The 25120-nt window shown below is 31.9% G+C and overlaps 1 protein-coding gene across 5 annotated transcripts in view; it reads right to left on the bottom strand.

Annotated features, from left to right (window-relative positions):
* Positions 1-25120, bottom strand: part of LOC130672883 (LIM domain only protein 3-like) — a 63890-nt gene that overhangs the window by 12962 nt on the left and 25808 nt on the right. The window contains exon 1 of one of the 5 annotated variants that reach the window (XM_057477656.1): positions 11738-12048. The exons of the other annotated variants lie outside the window; for them this stretch is intronic. The gene's annotated coding sequence lies outside the window, so the exon portion shown is untranslated. Of the gene's footprint in view, positions 1-11737; positions 12049-25120 lie in introns of those variants that run through there. 5 annotated transcript variants of the gene reach the window in all.

Here is a 25120-nt window from a genome sequence, read left to right as displayed (position 1 = left end):
AGATTATTTATTTTTTTCTGCACATATTTTTCTCTTGATATTTCATGCGTCCGTGATAATGACGTCAGTAAATATATAAAGAAGCTGGAAACCCGGTGGAAGTTGTAAGCTCAGGCTCGAGCTGGAGGCTGGAGGCTGGAGACTGGAGCTGGTGTACAGATATGGTGTAGTGAGTAAATGTGAAGTTGTACTGGTACTCCCCCAGGAAGCTTGTTAGGCGTCGCTGTACTCCATACTGAGTTTGCTATCTTCTAATTGGCGATATAATGATCGTCAAGGATGAAATACCCTGGTCCTCGTCAAGACGAGAGCCACCGACCCTAAGTCACGACGAGTGCTCTGCTGTTATGGTGTGTTGGTATATATATCAGGCTACAGATTGTGGAAAAGAGCATATTCACCGGTGAATGTTGATGTAGACGTTGTTAGGAAATTTAAATCATTTTTTTTTAATACGTAAGCTAGTTCTCGGCACGCGGAATTCCGCGAACCCTTACCCTTGTACTTGGCCTTACTACCCCCTACTCCCTACTTGTGCTCTTGTGTCTGTCATAAATTATACGGGCTTGGAATCGTGGCTTCTCCACACACGCGCTTATTATTTTTATAATTATATGCAAATAAAGTTTTGATTTTTTTTTTAATTCAAAATTTTTTTTTGGCGACAAAAAGAATGAGGGTAGAAAAATTTAGTGTCAGTTTTTATTGATCGAGTTTTTATACCGATGGGGTAAAATGGACATGAGTTTTTTTAAAAATAGTCAGAATTTTTTTTTTAATGGAAAGTTGAATTACAAAAAAAAAAGTTGTTGTTTAAACTTTTTAAATTAAGTAAATAAAATGTCTAAATCTTGACAGCACAATAAATAAACTAAAAAACAATGAAATTATTTTTAGTTATTTTCTTTTTATTAAAATAAAAATTAAGTAATCTTGAAGATCCAATTAAAGATAAGTCAAAGCTCTTGGTCAGTTAGAAATTAGTTCTCAGGACGTGTATCATGAGAGAGAAAAGAGTCTAAAGATAGAAAGATAGAACGGGGTGAAAAGTGTGCGGTCGGTGGTAGAGTAAAGAAATCGTTGCACCATCGCGATTCAAGACAACCCAGGTTTTGTAGTCCAGAAAAAAAAAATATAATAAAAAACGATAGCCGAGAAAAAGTGGCCCTCGAAAAACGGGTTAGAGGGGATGATGGAATTCAATTTAAAGTTATTTTTTGTCTTACAATATCTCCTTGAATGGTGAATCTAAATACAATAATAAAATATTAAATTGCTTTTTATCAACCTGCCCTCGGTCTTTCTTCATCCCCGAGGGTTTAATAAAAAAAACTATTCCCATTTTAATATTATAAATTGTTTTTTATTTTGTAATAAATAACAACATAACTAAATATTGGATTTATATCATATTTTATAAATATTATTTTTTTGAATCAAACTCAACTCAAATCTACTTTTTTTCAGCATTAAAATTTCGTATAAAAAATCAAAGTTCCCGCTCTGCTTTTTTTTTACAAACTAAGAAGCAATATTCATAAATCACTTGTTATACTCTTAGAATAAGTATCCCTGTTGCCTCATATATATATATATATATATATATAGAAGGACGGACGACTAACGGTCAGTCGGGTTACGTAAAAAAAAATATCTATAAAAAAAAAAATTAAAAAAAAGCAAAGGGGTTGTAAGAGAGAGTCTGAGATTCTATTAAGATCTCAGTAAGTCCTGTTACATGGAGAAAAGCTATGCCGCAAATCTAGCAATAAAATAGCTGGTATTACACCGATCTACGCCCACTAAAATTTTTTATCACTATTATTATTATTACTATCTATTTTTTTATCCAGACTTCTAACTTTATCTGCGCGAAAAAAATTTATTACTAATTTTAATAAAATTAAATAGTGAATTAATTGTTTTATTTTTAACTGGACACGATAATTGACTAGAGGACTTTTGATTGGAGTTTGAAATTGAATTGTTTTGTTTTAATTACTGTGTTGTAATCCCATTGATTACTTTCAGTGCCGGTATTCTCCGGCAGTTGATATTTAATTTTTTAATTTAAAAATAAATTCGAGTTTCGTTGAGGAAAAAATAGTATGAGGTTGCTGTGAAAAGATTATCTTGAGTTAAATGAAAAGTATAAAGAGTGAAATCAATCAAAAACATTAATTGAAAGAGTGAACAAGACAATGGTCTATCTGAGAGTTTAAGTTATTTATTTTTCTGGATTCTATAACAGGACAGTGGGCGAGTAAAAGGCTACGGATTCTTGTGCTGTCTTGAACGGTCTTGATAATCGAAAGATATCGCGGGCAATATCCCCGAGCACGAAACGCTTCTGTTCAATGAATTTACTTGATACCTTTTTAACTTTTTGTTCCGTTAGATGTTTCATTCTTTTTTTTTTATCAAGTTTTAAATTAAATTATTGAACCACTCGATTGCTTATTTTAACAAAAAGTTCATTATAATTTTTGGCGGCAAATGTTTATTTTTAATTTTCATAAAACTTTTTTTTTAAGCGAACACGCCGTAATTTTTTCAAACATCATCATAAATTAATTTAAAAAAAGCCATTCGGCATCCGAAATAGAAGTAGATTTCTCACTTCAATCAAACCGTTAATGATAGATGTACCTATTACAACGTTATTTATAAAAAAATAACACAGAAAACAGCATTTTTCATTCATTAGAAAATTAAAAATTGCCACCATTGCTAGAATGCTTAATCGATTCTTATAAATTTTCGAATTTGATCAAGATAATTACCTAAAGAATAAGTATTTACAATTTAATAATCACCCATGAAAATTTTCAAAGATATAAACAATGGCATTATCACCATAACATATGAGTCAATTATGTGACTTTGAACCCTTATTAAAAGTGGAACAATTATCGTAAAAGAAAAAATAAAAAAATAAAAATACAGCTTTTTTTATCGGCTATCACGTTCTTTTTACATAATTAGGATAGATATACTGGTTAAAAAGTTATTTTCGAAAAAAGCCGAAAAAGTAGGATTTTTCGTTATTTTTTTTAATTTCAAATGTCCACCATTTCTTATCTAGTTGACCGATTTTGCTCATCTTCGAACTTAACCGTGGGAATTGTTCATAGAATAAGTGTGGTGAGTTTCATTAAGATCCGTTAAAAATTGTGGACGCTATCGTCGCAACATACCGCGTTATATTACATGTATATAAATATATAAACTTTTGAACCAATGGTATTTTTGGAACCTACTCGATGAATTGTATTACGCGCCTCCTCCTCAAGATCACCAGACGTAGTACCTACTCTTAAGCTCAGAATGCCACAAAGTTTACAGTAAGAAACTAAAAAATTTGTTTAATGATTAGTTACTTACTTAACGATAGTGCTATATATAATAAACACGATCTTCATTCCTTTTCTTTGTGCTCAAAGAACGCCACATAAAATTTTTATTTCATAAAATTATTATTATTTTCTTCAAGTTATAAATATAAATAATCTTAATAATTATAATATGGAGGATCTTACTGCTGAATTACGTAATTTAAAAAGAAAATTAGATCGTCAAGAAGATGAAATTTATTATTTACGTAAAGGACATAAACATCGTAAGTTTATTATAAAAAATGACTGTTTTAATCTGTCAAAAAAAAAAAAAAAAAATTCAAATATATCCTTCAAGTAAGGTATTTTTATTAACTGTTCAAGTAACAGTTTTATTAATTAAAATGAACAAGTTTTCATTGAAAAATTTTAGTACAAGTTACTTTTTATTTTTCTGCTTTAAATTTTCAAATTTATTTAATTAATTTGTGTCAAGTACACATAATTAATTTAAACCAATAAATTTGGTTAATTAAGAAGGATAAAATCCTACAACCCTGAATCATATTGATTTCAGATAAATCTCGTTCTCGATCAAGATCAAAAAGACATCGATCTCATAAAAATCCTCGTCACCGCTCTCATCGTCACCGCTCTCATCGTAATCGCTCTTATTCAAGAGCGCGAGATCAAAGAAGTTCTGAATCTCATTTTTCTCAAAATCTGGAATTTAACAATCATATTATTGATATTGAGTCAACTTTATCTTCTCAACTTAATTCTCAAAAAGATAAAGTTTCGACAGATACTCCATCTACTGATAATTCATCAGTATCTGTTCCACCAAATGTCCAACCAACTGATAATCTATCTGTGCCTGCTCCACCAGTGATTATTCAATCAGCTGTTCTGCCTTCAGATACAACACCTGCTGCAGATCCTGCAAAATCTGCTGAACCAGTTCTTGGACAAGAAATTTTAGCGGCAATAGGCAAGCGTTTGGATCTAGACAATCAACATGCTCCTGCCATTCACAACGACATTGTTATTCGCTGGGAAGACATTCTTAAAAAAGGATTACCAGAAGAAGAGAGAAAAAGTCTTTATAAAAAACATCTGACACCAGAAAATTGCATTTCCCTTGAACCTCCAAAACTTAATGCAGAAATTAAAGCTTCCTTATTGGATCCAATCATTCATCGAGACAATAAAATTGTCGATAAACAACAAAAAATTTCGGTTTGTTTATCTTCTCTAGGTTCAATGTTATCTAACCTACTTAAAGGTACATCATTGGATTCACTCACTTTAATTTCCAATCTAAGTGATATGGGCCGAATCTTGGTAGACTTGCAACGTGATGAAACTTTAACGAGACGTTTAATTATTGCTTCAAACCTAAATGTCTCTATGAAGGAGACATTGAATGCTACAACTGCTGATGAGTGGTTATTTGGCAAAGATCTTGGTGATACTTTGAAAACAGCTAAGTCTCTTGAACGCTCGTCCAAAGATCTCAAACCCATTGTCAAGTCATCTACAAATTATGCACAAAAAACTTCAAAAAACTTGAAGGGCCCCCGCCGTCAATCCTACAGTCATCAATCAGTGACGGGGGGGCAACGCAAATTCAACAGTCAGCTTCCAAAGAGCTCCAGTTACCGTCAACCTTTGAAAAAACAGGGGGGGCCAGTTCCCTCCAAGAAACGCCGTTGACTCAGCCGGTAAGTGTTTTGGCCGGACGTCTAAAATATTTTTTACCTATTTGGGAAAAATTATTTTCGGACAAAACTATTTTGAGTTGGATAACTGGTTATGTTATCCCCTTCACTGATCTACCCAGACAGAATACGTCACCAAAGGAACCATGTTGGTCTAAAAATGAAAAGATACAATTATCTAATCATATTAGAGAATTGTTAGACAAAGGTGCAATAGAACGTTGCAATGATTGCGATGGTCAATTTATTTCAAGCATCTTTCTTATTCCCAAGCCAGATGTTTCTAGTAGATTTATTTTAAATCTTAAAAAATTGAATGAATTTATTCAAACTGAACATTTTAAATTAGAAGACATAAGGACTGCTCGGGATTTAATTCGTTACCGCTGTTTTATGGCTACGTTAGACCTCAAGGATGCTTATTATCTTATTCCTATTGCTGATTGTTGTAAAAAATTTCTGAGATTTATATTTGACGGTGTATTGTATGAATTTAATTGCTTACCTTTTGGTTTAAACACTGCACCTTACGTCTTTACTAAATTAATGAAACCTGTAATATCTCTTTTGAGACAACGAGGTTTTTCTTCTGTTATTTATATTGACGACTTTTTCTTGATAGGTTACTCTGAAGAAGAATGTTTACTTAATGTAAAGCAAACTATGTCTTTATTGAAAAGCCTTGGTTTCATTATTAATCAACAAAAAAGCAATTTAATTCCTTCTCAGAAACAAAAATTTTTAGGTTTCATTTTAAATTCTTATGATATGAAGATTGAACTACCTGTTCCTAAAATCTCTAACACACTAAACCTTTTTAAAAAATTCAAGATTAATTCCTGTCATAAAATTAGAGACTTTGCTTCTTTTATCGGAACATTGGGATCCTTATGTCCTGCTGCTAAGTACGGTTGGGTTTACATGAAAAGTCTTGAACGAGAAAAATTTCTTGCTTTAGAAAATAACAAGGGTAACTATGAGGCACAAATGATACTATCATCTTCGATCAATGAAGATCTTAACTGGTGGAGATCAAATATTGAAAAAATTTATAATCCCATTAAAAGTCCCAAGTTTATGTTAGAAATATATTCGGATGCATCTTTAACTGGTTGGGGAGCTTGCTGTGGTAATAAAAAAGCTCATGGTTTTTGGAACAATCAGGAACGTAATAATCCAATCAATTTTTTAGAACTTCAAGCCGCATTTTTCGGTTTAAAATGCTTCGCTTATGATTTAAGTAATTGTGATATACTCTTGCGTATAGACAACACTACTGCAATTGCTTACATCAATCGGATGGGTGGTATTCAATTTGAAAACCTTAGCAGACTTTCAAAATTAATTTGGCAATGGTGTGAGCAGAAGAATATTTTTATTTTTGCTTCTTACATTAGCTCAAAAGATAATATAATAGCTGATTTTGAATCCAGGCGACTCGAACCTGAAACTGAGTACAGTTTATCGAGTCAAGCCTTTACCAAATTATGTAAATCCTTTGGTTACCCTGAAATCGATCTTTTTGCTAGTCGTATTAATACTAAATGTCATAATTACGTTTCTTGGAAAAAAGATCCAGGATCAATTGCAGTTGATGCTTTTACTTTAGATTGGAGTAAATATTTCTTTTACGCATTCCCTCCTTTTAGTTTAATTCCAAAAGTTTTAAAAAAAATTGATAATGATGATGCTAGAGGTCTTTTAATAATTCCAAATTGGCCATCACAAGCTTGGTTCCCTAGGTGTATGTCTATGTTTGAGGAACCGCCTATGATTTTTAAACCAAGTTTAAATCTTCTTTCTTCCTCTCATAGGGAACCTCATCCTCTTCACTCCCAGCTTTCCCTGGTGGGAGGAATCTTATCAAACAAGCGCTGTCCTTGAAAGATATTTCTTCTGATACTAGTGAAATAAGCATTGCATCATTATCTGACTCTAGTATTCGCCAATATGACTCAGCCCTGAAGAAGTGGTGGAATTTTTGTCACTTAACGGACACACCGGTTTTTACAGCAAAAATTCCAGACGTTTTGAGATTCCTGACAAGTGAAGTGGATAAAGGAGCTTCTTATGGCACTATTAATTCTTTAAGATCAGCTGTTGCTGTAATTTGGGGTCCTGAATTAGGTGAAAATCCTGATGTCAAACGATTTTGTAAAGGTGTTGCCAAAATTCGACCACCCTGTCCTAGATATGATAGTACGTGGGACCCGAAAATTGTCCTGAATTTCGTTTCAAAATGGTTTCCAAATGAAGATATATCTTTGCAACATCTTTCTTATAAAGTTGTAACTCTTTTGGCTCTTACCACAGGTCACAGGATTCAAACTTTGGCTGCAATTAATATAAATAATATAATAAAATCTGATGATCATATTGAGATTAAAATTACAGATCATCTAAAAACTTCAGGACCAAAAATGTTTCAACCAAATTTAATTCTCCCCTTCTTTTATGAAGACTCTTCTGTTTGTGTTGCTTCATCTCTTCAAACTTATTTAGAACGTACTCAAAATCTTCGTGAAAATGATTCAAGCCTTTTTATTTCATGGAAAAAACCTTTTAAAGTTATCTCTACACAATCTCTAAGCAGATGGATTAAAGAAGTTTTACAATTAAGTGGTGTAGATACTTCAAAATTTACAGCTTACAGTACTCGACATGCTTCAACTTCATCAGCCAAAAGAAACGGAGTTAGTATTGATTTAATCAGGAAAACTGCTGGCTGGACATCATCTTCACAGGTTTTTGCTAAATTTTATGATCGCAAAATTATTCAAGACCGTTCTATTTTTGCGAAAACTATTCTAAAAACTAAGGATAATTAGTTTGAAAGTTAATTTATCACTTTTCATTTTATTTCTTAAAAAAAAAAAGTTAATAAATAATTTGATTTTCTTTAAAAAAAAAAAAATCATTATTATTTTTATTTCATATTAATCTCCCGATACTTCTCTTTAAACATCTACGTCTGGTGATCTTGAGGAGGAGGCGCGTAATACAATTTAACGATTAAACGAACTTACCTGTAAGTGAAGTTCTATCGTAATTGTATGAAGCGCCTCCTCCGAAAAGATCAGTCCCACCCTAGTTTAACCCTTACTAAATTTACTTTAGCCCCCTTTTTTATGATCGTATCGGTCGACCTTTGAATAATGAAGATCGTGTTTATTATATATAGCACTATCGTTAAGTAAGTAACTAATCATTAAACAAATTTTTTAGTTTCTTACTGTAAACTTTGTGGCATTCTGAGCTTAAGAGTAGGTACTACGTCTGGTGATCTTTTCGGAGGAGGCGCTTCATACAATTACGATAGAACTTCACTTACAGGTAAGTTCGTTTAATCGTTAAATTATGATAGATTATGGCAAAATTCTTTGAAAATTCCACCATGAGGACAAATGCAAAAGATTGATTTCTATAAAATCTACTAAAAATGTATTTTAAAGCTTGCAATTACTAGTTTAGACAACAATTTTTTTCCATCCAATTAATCAGTAAAAAAAAAAATTGCTAATATAAAGGAATAAGAAAAATTAATTTCTAAAAAGCCTATTCGTCAAAGTGGAAAACTGTATCAGTTACGTTTCGATACGAAGAGAAAGTTGAGAGAATTTAGTTGATTTGGTGCTTCCTGAGAGCTTTTTCTTACGACAGATCCTTACAACAGACATACTGGTGCCACCTGACGGGATGTCTAAAGACTAAACTCGCGTTTCAATCGCCGTAAAAGCAACTAAAGGTTTTTCGTATTATTATACACATATGTAGTGTACTATTAGTATATATATATATATATATATACATCTATATATAGAGTGAGTAGAGGTCGAGGGAGTCAACTTGTACTGGTATCAAGGAGTGATGGTCAGTCTGTAAGATACCACAGAGTCTATAGAGTAGAGAGTAAGTAACGAATACTTGTATCGGGTAGTCTTCACATACTTTAGTACATACTCACTGTATAGATGTATAGATGTATACATGTATGCATACCGTATATATGTATATATGTATGTATGTATAACGGCAGCAGCGACTTAAGAGGATTATATTTGATATTTCGATCGAGCAAAGTGGCTTTTTATTGGCCGTCCGGACTCGGAAATTATCGTTGGCATTACGGGAATTGTTTTTTGCCCTTCTATCACTCACTTTCATCCTGCTCTTCGTTTCCTACACATAAAATACCTTTGCTTTATAACCTGAATTCAATTAAATTTACTCGTCGATGATATTAAAAATTTATTTTACTATAAAAATATTTTACCGGATTAAAAAATTATTTTTTATTACCTCATTATTATTAAATTTAATTTTAGTGGCCTATAAATTTTACAGACCACATTTTTTATCTATTATTTATTTTTAGTAAAATTTGAGCAGCAGAAAAATTTATAAAAAAATTTTCTGACCCTAACACGAGTCTACTTTGTTTACGATTAAACAACCGGATGTTCCGCGACCATTAATTCAATGAATTTAAATACAAATCGTTATATTATCATAAAATAAAAAGTAATTATCTTACAACAATGAGTAAGTATTCAAAAGCTATACCCATAAATAAGTGATATTTTGAATAATTTATTTTTATACATTTGACCTTTTTAAAAAATACTCCATATATTTCAGTGAATTTTGACCTTTCAAAGTCAGGAAAAATCTCTACTTAAAAATTTAATTCAGTAGATTTTTTTTGTGTAAAAAATTAAAAATAAATTTTTTTTCAAAATTTTCTAATTGACGTGTAAAAAAAATGCATACAGAGGAATTTAAAAAATAATTTTGAGTAAAGTTGTAAATTAAATGCAAACAAAAATAAATATTAGCTCGAGTGGATTTATTTATCAAGTTCTCTTTGGAGTATACAAATAACAGTAGCTTACTGTGTCGTCTTTACAGACAAACAGCAGCAGTAGCAGGGGCAATAGACATTGAGGCAGCTATATTTCACCCCTCGGTTTGGCTGTTAAACTTCAAACGAAATAATTCGGGCATTCTCTTTACTTATTGCGAGTGCATCACCGAATATGCTCACTCGCCAGCCTGCCATCACACATGCACACATACGAGCCAGAAGATTACTGGGACTACGACAAGTGGAACTACAACTACAGCTAGAGCTAAAACAGTAGTCTATTGGAGTCTAACGAGCCCCCAGTGTCACTTAAACTAGTGCCAATTATCGAAATCCAAATGGACGGATACGTCGGCAGCCGTTCGTCGGGCAAACCGCTTAAAGAGGGCTGGTTCATTATATCGAGGGCTCTGGAATTCGACGTCAATCACTCTCCTCTTCTCTTCTCTCCGCTTCTGGTGCTTTACTAATTTCCAACTTCAATTACGCTTACCCAAGATCAATAATTCGCCTCACTGTACTTTTAAATTGCTTTTCAAAAATATTCATTTTTAAATGTTCTATTCATTTTTCCAATTATTCAAACCATTATACTTTCATTGCTAAAACTTTTTTTTTTATATTCATTTTTCAATATCCAAACTAATTACCCTCTAATTTTTTTTTCAATTTATTTTAATTAATCTGAAAAATTTTTTTTTGCAACCAATTTTTTTTTTTTAATAAATTTGTAAACTCAAATTTTAAAGAGTGAAATTAAATATTTTTCATTACTAGTAACTTTCAAAATCATTAGAAAATTTTTGAAAGAATTCATTTCAATAAAAAAAAAAATTTCAAATTTCTGTAGTTCTCATTTTCGGACTTTTCTACCATAAAAAATCATTTTTCCAGGCCATTAAATTATGATACTGAAATTAGCCGACCTCTATTAATTTCGGATTTTTGAAAAACGATAAATTATACAAAAAAACATATTTTAAAAAATTGCACTTATAGTTTTTTGAATTTTCTACATATGCATTTTGTTAGTTTTTTTTTTTTAATTTGAAGTTTTGAAATAAGAAAAAACAAAAATTGTGAACTGTCTGCTAATTCAAAAAATTTTCCCAATCTCTAACTAAAAAATTTTCCATAGGAAAAAAAAAGTTAAATAACTTTGGTATAAATATTTATAAAGGAATGACACATAAAAAATAATTAATTAATTTAAAAATAAAGTACTTTAACTTAATAAAAGAATCCGAACAAATGACAAGCTTACAACATAATATCTCTGAACAATAAAGATATATATTGTATACTAAGCATTTGTAGAGTACAAAGTACAGAGTAGAGAGTAGAGTACACGAAAGGTATATTCGTACACAATGCACTCGACTCAATACAAAATATATATAGTTTACAGTCTTAAATACCTCTACCGGTAATTCGAGTAACCTCGAGAGTCTCAGAGTTAATACTCTCAGCTCGAGGCTTCGCAGCACCCCCTCGCAAGCTCCCGTTCCGAACATACCCCGTACCTCCTCCAACCCTTCTTGACTCGAGACGAACCCCTTAATTAAATCCGACGCTTCGAAATCCGATCGAAACTCGAGTCGACTCCAATCAACGTTACGCCGAGAGTTTCTACGCTAATAAAGGACTTTGATTTTATTTTTATTTTATCTTTAAATACTTCATTAACGTCTTTCAATTCATTACCAACTTTATTCATTAACCTCCTAGTATTTTAAACAAACAATTAAACAAAACATTCAAACATTGACCTGAACTCAAACTCGTTAATTTTAATTATTATTATTTTTTTTAATTACCTGGCAAACGTGAGCCATGTGCGGACTTTCTTGCGTTCGGAGCAATTTTGATTAGTGAAATTGTCTCTCGTTTATTAAAAAAATTTCTCAATTTTTCACTCCACTTGCAATCAAAACAAAATGATTTTATTGATATTTATTTATTTGATTGTTTACACAAATATTTAGTTTCGCACGAGAAAATTTTAAGCTGTCTGACTATTGAAGCAAACAAGTTAATTATTTAATAGACTAAATGTAACCGGGTGTTAGTACGGATTAATAAAAGTGATAGTGAAATAACCATACGCTTCAGCGGCCGGCTGTAAACTGTCGCGTGTGACGTTCCGCGGCACGCCACCGACACCAATAAATCCCCACCACTTTTACCGCCCCTCGAACGCTCCCACTAGCGGCCACGTGTTCCCACTAGGGCTGTTTTACCCTCACTATCGGGATTTCGTTCCCACTACCAGGAAGATAAGGGGAAAATTACCCCTGATTCATAACTCGAAACCACATGCTTTCACGTGCGTGTTTTACCCCCATTAATATTATTTTTTTTTTTATTCAATTTAATTTTATACTTTTTTATAAATTAATTAATATCAGGTGGCATTTTTTTTAATTTCATTATTAAAGTACAGATTTCTTATTATTTTTAATTCTTGGTGGGTAGAAAATGACTTTTAAAATTTTTTTTACTCTTCTCTTATAAACTCAAAAAATTACAGACTCAAAATTATATTTTTCAAAGACCGTTTTCAAATTTTATACTAATGTCAAATTTTTTTTCATTTTCATTAAATATGTGAGTATATTTAATATCAACATACAGACTAATAAAAAAATAACAATAATAATTTTTTTCAATGAAATAGTTACAGAAATTAATAAAATTAAAATTTTCAATTAATTATATTTTGAGTGATTGTTCATTTAATTAATAAAATTAAAATTTCTGTTAATAATTTTTTGCAACCATCATTTCCTTAGTAAATAAAAAAAAAAAATTCATTATAAAAAAAATAAAATCATTAATTAAATAAAATCCTTGAATGTTAAATAAACGAGTGTAAGACATGAGGCGAAATAAACGAGATTGAAAATAACCGAGTATTTCCACCCCTCTATTCTCCTAACCATAACTATAACACTCTGTAACAATAAACCCAGCAAGCAAAGCACAGCAGCCCGCGACTGAAACCGCAGTAGGAGAAATATCCCCACCCCTGGCCAAACCGCCCTTCCTGTTTTACTCCCGCCAAGCCACACCTCCCATTACAAAAATTACTCACCCGTTGATTTAGTGTTGCGCAGCAGCCCTACACTCGTATCGTCTATTCACGTAATGCCACTACCACAAATAAAGCACACGGCTAACGGCCCGAACACTTCGGGTGGGAACTAAGTAATGAAAGGGTTGCCTTACATACAGGATACCGATTCACGGAATCATTCGCCAGATTAAATTATAAAGCCGACCTTATCTACTATTTTTTTTTTTTTTTTTTTTTTTTCATTCCTATAAATAAATGAATTCAATTCAATTTATATATTAATACCCAGGTGTGTATTATTAAATGTCCATATATCGAATTATATTTTAAATGGATTAGTCTGTCAATGAGTCACTTTTTAATTACTACTGAGTGGTTTCTAATAAATTAAAAAAAAATGATTAACGCACCCTAGGGTGTGTCTTAATTCATAAATTAATTCCGATAATTTGTTAATCGAATTTGTTTTACTCAACCCGGTGTTTATTTTTCGTGGATTATTTTGTGATAAATTTGTAAGGACGAGTAGATCTTGAGTAAAAGGAGGAGGGGAAGGTGGAGGTGGCGAAGGATAGGAAAGGAGGGAAGAGGGAAAGTACTAATCACTTGTACGGACTTTAATGGAGATTTTCTGTACGGCGTCTACTTTGTCCTCGACTTATACTACTACCTTGGCTGTTATTACTTTGAGGCCTTGAAGGCGAATACGAATGGGGCATTTTTTAAAACTGGGCGACTAATGCCGCGGATGAAAGTGCAGAGTGTCTTTAAGAAAAGCCAGACTATCATTATACATATTAAACTAAACGCTTCGGTTACTGGGGATCTTTTGTATTTTTTTTTTTTTAATATGAAGAAAAACTTTGAGCTTCTTGTGTAAGGGAAGGAGATTCATTTGCTAGATTAATCAGTTGTGGATTAATGTGAATTATTTTTTGTTTCCGGATAAATTATTTGGGGCACTCTGGGTAATTATTTAGTAAGAAGAGAGGGGAAAAAAAATATTGATACCGGGATAATGAAAATTGACTTGTTTGACCCAATGGATTTTTTTTTCGATACCCACTATTGGTAAAAGTTGAGTCATAGAATTTTTTTTTTATAACTGACACTTGGGAAATAAAGTTTGTGAATTTAAAATTTTAAAATGATTGATGAAGAAGTTTCGGCTACAAGACTTTCCCAGAACAAAATTTTTATTTTGAGTAAACGGTAATTTTCGAGCGATGGAAAATATGTAATAATTTCTGAAAATCCGTAAACTTAAAATTTTATAATTCGTAAAAAAGTTTCAAATGGGCGCTAGTACTTGAAAACTTTTGTTACACCATCTCTGGACGTAAAAATAGTAAAATTATTATTTAGCTTGGAGCAACAATCTCAAATAACGATATCATAAAAAAAGTTCCATCACCGGTCACAACTAAACGAGCTCCCAGTAATAGCAAGGGATATAAAAGAATAAATATAAGACAGAAATAAAAAAAATATATGAGAAAAACGTGAATCCTCGGTTGTATGATTTTCGACTGGGAGAGAGTGGCTCGAAAAAATCTAAGGAATAAAATAAAATAAAAAAATAAAAATAAAAGTTTAGTTGAGTAGGAATAGGACTCCAGCAAAGTGCTTAAGGCAGTACACCCTCCACACTCGCGAGCCATCCGGGATTTATTATGCATGGGGCTGATGTATCGGACATCAGACGCAGTAGCGGCCCGAGGATGGGTCGGCTCTGGAACTGGAACGGGAACTCTCCAGAGTGGACCAGGACGAAGGAAGAAGAAACCAAGGAAGAAGATTGAGGGAAAATTCTCTCTACTGCTCTTATAATACTCGTACGCATCTATATATCTATATATCTCTGCATATAACACATTTATATAAAGCAATACAGTAGCCTTCTTCTTCTTCTCTTCCTCACAACCGGTAACTCATAAATTGTTTCCTTGTTCGCAGCCCTCCGCAATACACAATATAGCTCATCACATCACGAAATACCCCAACAGTCAACGGCCTCTATATATATATATATATATTTTTTTTTTTATCTCAATCGACCTTGAAACTTATTACCCTCTAGCTCAGCCAAATACTTAAAAGCTCACGATCCATTTTAATCAAAAATTTTTTTTTTCATATATTTATTTATATTAATAAAATTCCTTTCATATATTTGTGTTTATAAATTTAATTTAATATTTACCTCGATGAATTTATTTTTCTCGATTTAATTAGACAGATATGAGTTTTCGGTATCTATTGATTTAATTTAATATTTTATATTTATTAAATTTTTATCACTATTTTTTTCCATTTTATATTTTAATATGCCCCTGTCAGTTCGAACTGTTTATTGAACTTTTTTTCATTGAGCTTTGACCGTTTCATACCTATGGTAAATTTAATTTAATTAAAAATAATAAATTTAATATTTGAAATCGTTGATTTAATTAAAAAAATATTAAATTTTTGGGTTAAATAAATTTATAAATAAATTTGATATTGAAAATGCACTGAGTATCTTGCAGGGATACTGTATCGATGTGAGATAAAGATATTGTAAGATAAGAGCTTTTCTGGAAGAGCAGAAGCTCCATTAGCCGACTCGGCTGTCTCCTGAGTCCATTACAAGATGAGCCAGTCTCAGCGCTACCCTTTCCAGGTCTACACGAGCTAGGGTGGGTTGACAACTCCTAAAACTCGTTCCTCGTCTGGATCCCCCGGTCGTATAAAACCCGACGTCCCTCCTTAACCCTTATCCTGATGCTAGAGAAGCTTATACGTTTGCTGGAATGAAATTGCCGTGGACATTGGCTCGTCCTTCGTCAACTCTCGCTCTCGAGGTAGCTACCAAACGCAATTTCACTTTGAACCTTTTGATGATGTTTCACGAGTTTTATGAGATTTTAGACCGACCTCATTTACATGTAAATTATTTTTATTGTTTATAATTTTTAAATTAATATGAATTTTTTTTACGTACAAACTGATGAAAATTAAAAAAGGGGATCAAAGTTTTCTTGAAAATTGAAATACATTTTATAATTTAAAAAATGATTATTTTGAACCGCTAGGTAATTCGCGGTTTATTTTAAATAATTTAAAAATACCCGCCATTTTTACCACTTGGAATTTTTGATTACTTACTATGGGCTAAATATTTGAAAAAAATTTTGGAAAAATCTGTCTGAGGTTTAAAAAAAAGTGAATATTTTATAATATATGGAAATAAATAACAATAAAAAAAATTATGAATATGAAAAAGAGAAAAATCAAGTTCTGAAAATTTGGAGGTTAGTTCTGTAGAATTTTTAAATTAATTTTTTGACAACTTCACCCTGGTGGAAATTTTTCGGAATTTTCTCTGAAAAACTCAGTTCCAAAGTTCTAAAGACTTTTTCAGAGTTTTTCCGAAAAATTTCCACCTGGGCATAATTGGCATTATAAATAAAAATGTAATTAACTTAATTAAAAAACTTTTTCTTGTAAAAAAAATTAATATACAGCTAAAATTACGTTTACCAAAACAAAAAAAGGCGAGATATAAAAACGGATTGTCGAAGCAGAAGAAGGAGAGTAAGGATGATTGTGAAAAATGCAATAACAGTGCAGTATAGTGTGTAAACTATGAGTAAAAGAGAGAAAGGGGATGAGCGAGTGAGAAGAAACGGCAATAAATAAATTGTTGAGGGTGGCCTGTACACACCGAGAATACGGGGGTGGAAGGCATGTAGGCTGGATGGATATTGCTCGGCTCTACTAGAGTCTCGAGAAACTACCCCTCTTTTATATATTATTGTCCCCAACCCCTTCTCCGACTAACATCGGTCTCAAGTCACTAGCGTTTCGCAGCCGCCCCACCGGCTAAATATTTTTTAATTTACCGACAAAAAAAATTTTAACAGCTCACGAAAAATATTTTTCAATAAACTCAATAAATTAATAAGTGGGAATAGAATTTTTTTGTCAGATATCAGATAAACTTTATGAAAATTAAATTGTTTTTTTTGTTCTGAAGAATGCTGGGTCATTTCCATCACTAGCTCGCCTAGGTAATTCGTTTTTCCCAGAGATAATATGAGTGAGATGCCTGAGCCCATTCAGTCTGTAGTAATTGCCTTATTGACATTAATAAAATTTAATATGCCACTCAATTGTTGTAAGAAAAATTCTTAAAAGAATTAAATTCAAAATTTTTTTATATTATTTCGGAAAATCAATTCCTAATAGGACATGAGGTAATCGAGCTACGACGTACACCTCGAAAATTCAGAATTAAAAATTTTTTAAAGATAAATTATCTGTGGCATAATGGGCCATCTACAAAATTTTGAGGAAAAAAAAATATTTTCAAATATTTTGCAGGCGAATAAAAATTTGCTATGAAATCCAAAAATTTTTCCGTGTGCTAGCGTTTTTCCACAAGTCTGTTACCCACAAGACCTCTAGATATCCAACGGACCCCTAATTTTAGTCAGGATCGCCGTCTAAGAAATTTTACAGAAAATCGATAGAAAATTTAGACTCAGGGTTCGGTACTAAGAAAAAAAAATTTTTCTATGTGCTAGCGTTCTTCCAAAAAACTTGTCTGATACCCCCGAGACCTCGAGACATCTAACGTACACTGTTAAAAATAATTTGAAAATTACAATACAAAAAGAATTGAATTTTCATAACTAGATATTTGAATTGTATTTTCAATAAAAAATGCTTTAAATTTAATATACGTAATTTAATAATCAAGCTGGTATTCAAAATTAAGAAAAAAAATATGAATTTTAATAAACGTACACAGAAAAAACAGATATCTTGAGTCAAGAAAATATTTTTGAAGACAAACGTTTTTGGGAACCAAGTCAAGATTTTCTTGAGCCAAGAGAATTCGTCTTGGTTGGAAAAGATTTCTACTTTATCTGAGAAAATTTAGGTCTCCAAAAAAATTTTCATGAATCGAGAATATTTACCTTCAGTCGAGAATTTTTTTTTTTTATGTGTACTGAAAATTTATACTTGATTTTTAAATTTTCAAAGCAAGTATTGAAAATTCTAAAACATATATTGAATTTTAAAAATTATATTTGAAATTTCATAATACTTATTTAAAAATTAAAAAAAAATTATTTGAAAATCCAAAGTGTTAATTTGAAAATTCAAAAACGTGTATTTCAAATTCTATATGAAATTAGTAATTAAATTTCAAGCACAAATGTATGTTTTTATTGCGTTATATACAATCTTTGAAAATTCAAACAATTTTTTTTACAGTGTACGCCTAAATTTTGGTCTGGGAAAAAAAATTATTATGATAAAAGTAAAATATATGAGCACGATAAAAATAATGATCTGATTACTCAGTATATTGTGTTATCAACAGGAAATACTTGAAAAACAATCAGACAGAAAAGAGTTTTTGTCATTAGCATTCACTCCATTTACATTAAACATTAGCATTATTTAAATATCTCCGATAGTACGACCACTTAATGCATAATCATTAAATTATATTAACCTCCTAAATACTACTTATTTAAAACGTATTTATTATTTCTTCCCGTCGGCTTCTTATCACGTCATAAAAATTATAAAAAATGATTATTAATATTTAATATTAAAAATAAAAAAATTATAAAACAACGGACACGTTAATTCACCAAAAGCTTGTTTCCCGTTCGGAAAAAAATCTCCAGGCCAGCGGTAGCATGAGCTGGTTATAATAAAGGTCCGAGTGAAGGGAATGAGTTGAGCGATATTTCACGGGTTTCGCGTGCCGACCAACTTTAATAATATTCCTTCCATCAGGTATAGCTTTAGTATGGCTAGTCTGATATTAAGTCAGCAGTCAGCAGGAGCAGAAACAAGAGCAAGAGAAGTTTAAGTATAACCTCCGAGGGGCAAAGGGTAAAGAGGGCTCGAGTTTGTGGTGTTAAGAGGAAGGAAAACAAGAGTACTGAGTATTTGAGTTATATAAAATTGCACACTCATACATACAAATACTAACAATCAGAAATATAAAAAATGAGAGATGTAATAAAGTAAGTTTTTAATTTTCATTCCTGTTACTTTTGATTTCAAGAAAAAAAAATAATTTAATTTAATTTACTTTCTGGATATTGCAGAATATATATATAAGAACTGGGGGTAAAATAGAACATTTGGATAAATTGAGAAATTATTTTACAAGAAAAAAAAATTTTATTTATAGTCGAGAAATATTTGAGGCAAATTGGTCACCCGGTTCGACGCAATCGTTCCAAAATTTGAACCAAAACAAATTTTTTTTTTTTATGATGACTCATTTTACCCACGGTCATAATTAATTTTTTTTAATTCGAGAAAATTAATTCAATTAAAAAAAAATTTACCCGCACTTTCCGGGTGGCCATTGTGCCCCGGTCTCTGAAAGATATTTTAAATAAATGTTTTTTAAGAAGAAAAAAGATTTTTTTTCTGTGAAAAGGTCACCTATTTTACCCCGAATTCCCATCTGTATGTAAAAGCAATAATCTCGGCTCGGAAAAATTTTGTTGTATGAATTCTTGGTTTTATTATCGTTGGAATTTTTAGTTACATGTGTAAATTTTTTTTTGTTATTTCATGTATTTTGTCTCGTTGTTTGTTTTAGATATTGTATTGTGTGGTGAGTGAAAATTTATTTAGGACGAGAACGAGAGTGTGAGTGGCAAAGATGGTGAAGATGTTGAGGAAGTCTCCGGAGACTTGATGGCTATGAATGTTAGTTTTAGTATTTGTGGTAAGAAAAAAAACGGATATTGAGGATTAAGATATGAAGAAAACAATTTGGGTACAAGATTAATGGGCGGAGATATTTGAGAGCGAGATTAGCGGCTTCGACGCCTGTTGAATGTGGAAATTTATATTTGGTGTAACTAATGTGGTGTGAACATCTGGATTTTTTTAGAATTATTTTACGGTTTGGAAATAATCCGCCGGGATTTTAATAGCCGGTAATTTTAGATAATTATCATTTACTAGAAAAAAAAATTTTTTCCCTAATTTTCGTTCCATTTCTAAACTTAGAAATTAATTTTTATGTCAGCAAAAAATTTTAAGCTTCAAAATAACAAAAATATCATTTTAATAATTACATAAATTAATTAATTAAAATTAGTTAATATGTTTTTATTATCGTCTTAAAAGATAAAACCCAAGAGATAATAAGTGTTATTAATATCTCGTATGATCAACATACATTAAAAAACACTCTCTATGAAAATTATGAGCACATGTGTTATATTATACAAGAGTCCACTTAATTATCTCTCCATACAGTCCATTAGCTCGAGACTGCAAGAGCTAATGTACCACTACACGAGTTCATCACCAACTAAAGACTAAACTCTCCCGACCATGAGACACTTAAAAAAAAAAATTTCTCATTTTGTTATAAATTTTCCTTCCAAATTAAAAATCCTCCGACCTAACAATAATAATCATCATAATGAAGGTAATTATCCATAAAAAAAAATCTCTAATTAAAATTTAAATTAAAAAGGTAAATTTTAATTTACGGCAAAATAAAAATATTTAAAAAATTCTATATTTTTTAATACGAATAGAAATTAATTTTGAATGTGAAGATTACTGACAATCGTTCATTAACACCTTTTTATTTTCATTACAAGCGGTCGAATAAATCAGAGCTGTGTTTTATTTAAATAAAAGAGGAAATGAAGATGAAAAGATTCCAACGGAGATTCAAGTGTGTGTGTCTATATATATATATGTGTGTGTATGGGTGTAGAGAGTAAATGATGAGAAAGGAAAAGAGAAAGAGTGTGGGAAAGAGAGTGATAGAAAGAGAGGGGTCAAATAGCGGGGAGAATGCGCGGTGATTGCTCGAGGGCCGCATAATTGCACCCTTTGTGGTGCAATCAGCGCCGCAACTTGCCCGGCGCCTCGACTGCTTCCACCCCGCGCTCTACCCGAGATATATCTCACCCAGTTCACCCTTACCTACTGCAGCCCTATATTTCTACTCTATACTACGGCATCGACGCTAAGCTGTAATACCCTACTGGTCTTAAGATCATGTTACTTTGGCACATTCATCAATTGTTATTGTTATAAGGGTCGAGAGATTTTTTTTTTTACTTTTATTTATCATTTTTTATCTATTCTAATTTTTATTTTTTTTTCAACGGTAATTTTAAAAGTAACGAGGAAAATTTTCAATAAATTTTTTTATGGCTACCGATGAGTTAAAAAAAAATTTTTTTATTTTTAAACTACAGCCGATCGTACCTTTGAACTTATGGTGGTAATTTGGACCTCTGAATAGGCTGTCTAGGTTTTTTTTTGCCCATGGGTATTTTTGGATTTTCGCCCGTTTACTCATTACGCGGATGGAAATAAAAATTCAAATTTTACCGCTTTTTTTTACGCGATATCGATAGTGAAATTTTGAATTAACCATCAGCTGAGTGATAAAAAAAATTAGAGTTTTTAAGTAAATTTATATTCAGTCCAATAATAAATTATTATTAAACAAAAGTACAGCAAAAAAAAAATAATAATGCAAATTGACGCAATAAGCGGAGGGTTGGCAACAGCACAGAGTAGAGTATCAGTTAAATGAGAAGAGCCATAGAGACGAGCCTTTAACGTTAGCCCAACAACTCGCGTCATAAATCTTCGTTAAAGAGTGCGTCCGTTTGCAATTTGTTTATCCCTCGAAAGGTAAAATTACGAGGCGGATTTTGAGCACCGCTGGAGTTTCCAGCTCCACGGGACACGACGATGCCATTACCGTGGCGACCTCTCACCCTCGCTCAAGTCTGGCACCCGCTCATTTCACCCCTATCTGACGCGAGCTTTTACCACCCACCCACTTTTCCATCCCACTCTCGGCATCACCACTTGCACACACCACTCGCGGACTTTCTTCTCGCCGCCTCGCGCACTTACTCACTCTCATACTTGTTCTACTGTACTCTGTACTCTGTACTCTTTGCTCTGTACTCTAAACTCAGCACCCTCTGTACTCAGCTACGCTACTATTCCTACAGACTTGAATTATACAGTCGGCGCCACTTAAAATAATACACCCGGTATAAACTGTGCATCAACGTTAAAAGCTGTCATTTTCTGTAAGCCGGAATTATGGCGATTCGGACCTCGAGAGAGAAAGAGAGAGTCGACTCAATGTTCAGAGTGACTGTCGACCTCTATAGAAAGCTTTTCATTATATATATATACCAAATGTATGAGTATAAGGGTGGGAAAAATTAATACAATTAAACTAATGGATTAAAGAAGTTACTCAAAAAATTACCTCCAAGTATTTTTTACTATTTTAAATATTTATAAGCACTTTTAATAATAGAATAATTATAAATGTAGAATGCTGTGTAGTAATAAAAAATTATCAATTTTTAACAGGGTAATTTTACGTGCATGCGTTGCTTTCAATGAAGATAAAAATTGATTGATAATTATTTAATTAATTTCCATGAATTATGGAAATTTATTTGCAAATAAAAAATTTATTTTCATTACGATATAAAAATTAATGAAATTTTTTTTTGAATAATTGAAAACTGTTATTACTAATTAAAATATATTACGTTTGTCCTAATATTTTTTTAGCCTTCAGAGCTTATTTTCTTTTGTCTACCCAACTGTTTGCACAGTATCAATTATGATAAAAATATTTAAAATAATTGAATAAATGATTAATTATCATTGCTAATTAATTTTAAAAATAAATCATCGTAACAGTTAAATATTGAATATAAAATAACTTGACATATTTAATTAACGATAAGATCCGTAGAATATACTTTTGATATAAAGAAATAAAAATATTGAGTTGCTTTAACAGCTGGGTGAGACATATGATAAAAGTCATAAGTCTCTAATGGGCGGCTCATTATAACCCCTCTGAACTCACAACACTTTTTCTCATTTCTTCTTATTTCCGTTTCTCTTTTGGTCTCTACTCCTCTACCTCTACTCCACCTCTACCTTCACCCCTTCCACCCCCTCCTCTACCTTTACATCTTACGGTAATAGTGTCACTAACAGCCCAACTACCACAGCGACCACGTCACAGACCAAGAGAAGATTAAGTTCGTTACTTAGCTCGTCTATTTGATGCGCATGCACCCACACCGGGATTCCACCCCACCCACTCACTGTATGCATCTTATTTGAATAGACATATGAATCTCTCAGGAATTTAACAATACACTGTAAAAAATCCGGAGTGAATCCGGATTGAAATTAACTCCGAATTCACTCCGCCACTCGGAGTTCCGGAGTTTAAAAAAAAATCACTACGCATGCGGAGTAAATTGGGAGTTTTTTTTTAGCGGAGTGATTTCGGAGTGATGCAGATTTTATTTCACTCCGAATTCACTCTGGTCCGGAGTTTTAACATTTAAATTAATTTATATTAAATTGTTAAACATCGTGTGTGTCCGAGTGCGAGTGTCTGTGTGTGCACGTGTCTGTGGATGTGTGTGCGTGCGTGAGTGCGCGTGCGAGTGTGCAAATGTGTGTGCGTGTGTGTGATCGGGTGTGTGCGTTTGTGCGAATGTGTGCGCGTGTGTGCGTCCGTGTGTTTGGGTGTGTGCGTACGCGTGTTCGGGTGTGTGCGTATGTGTGTGCGTGTGTGTGTGCATATCAGCTGATCAATTATGTAATGCGCGAATTTTTATTTCGATTTTACTTAGTGGAGTTATATTTTATTAATAATATTTTTAAAACTCCCCTCCGGAGTGAAATTCACTCCGAGGGGTGAATAATTAAAAATTCATTCACTCCGCATTTACTCCGGATTTAATCCGCATTCACTCCGCGAATTTTTTACAGTGTAATAATAATGGGAAAAAAATGTAAGAGTGTTTGTTTGAACGATTAGAAGGGCAGACACGTGTTGGTAGTCGGAAAATGCATCGAGATGATAAATAAAAAAAAAGTAAAAATATACCCGGCTATCTCTTTAATCTTGAACAAATACTCATATACATTTTAGTGATGGTAATCATAAACAAATAGATAATTTAAAAAACTCGAGAAAATTTTGTTTACTTTACTTTTGTCTTCTTTTGTTTACTATTCAATTTAAAAATATTATTTTTTTGTTATTACGGTTTACTTTTATTTTTATGCCCGTATTATAATGGAACATTGTCTGTAAGATCAGAGTCTCTTATTTTAAATTAAATAAAAGTTTAATATCTTTTTAAATATTTAACTGGAATTTTACTTTTTTTTTTAACCTATAAAATTACAATTCTTATTTCAAACTTTAAATTAAAATTCTGCGTAAACTATCAGAAATACGGCAAATATTATGTCTGACAAAGTTGTAGATAATTTAATTTTCTGCTGAAAAGATCTCATTGATTCTTAAGTAAAATTTGACAGTTCAGACGTAATACTGAAATATGAACTAAAAAAATTTATCTAATTAAATTTTTCCGATTAAATGGTCTCTGACTAAAATGATAATTTATTTAAAAAAGTATTAATGTTGACAGCTACTGATTTATTAATCCCAAATTGCGACACAAATGAAATTATTTAACTGCAATAATAAATAATTAAAATTTATTTAACAGCGAGTACATCAGAGAGCACTGTCATATATGTATAGTATATATAGTATATCGCAACACTGAAAGGACCGAGATCCGGTGAGAGTGCAGTCGGTGATTCAACGCGGGACAATTGAATCCAATTACAATCGCCGCAATGCCCAGCGATTCTCAACTCGTCCATCAAAATAATTTATAAATAAAATAATAAATTTTAAACTGACAGTAAAAATTATTTTTACCCTTCCTAACATTCATCTACAAAAATACCCGCCAAGTTTAAAATTTATTTTGCCCGCCAAATTTGAATTTATTTTATAAAAAAATTAATTATTTACTAAATCATGCACTGTAAAAAATCACCGGGGTAAGTCCAAGCGGTGTAGGTGTTAAAATCGGCGGTGTTAAATTTCAACACCGAAAGCGGTGTAAAAATAACGCCGCCGCCGGTGTAAATATTCTGTATCGGTGTTAAAAAAAATTCTCCGGTGTTAAAGTAACACCGCTGCCGGTGTAAATATTCTATGCCGGTGTTAAAATAACGCCGCTACCGGTGTAGAAAT

Source organism: Microplitis mediator, chromosome 8 (assembly GCF_029852145.1).
Source record: "Microplitis mediator isolate UGA2020A chromosome 8, iyMicMedi2.1, whole genome shotgun sequence".
Taxonomy (NCBI): Eukaryota; Metazoa; Arthropoda; class Insecta; order Hymenoptera; family Braconidae; genus Microplitis; species Microplitis mediator.
The sequence above is the reverse complement of the archived record's forward strand: the minus strand, read 5'-3'. Positions and strand labels throughout refer to the sequence as shown.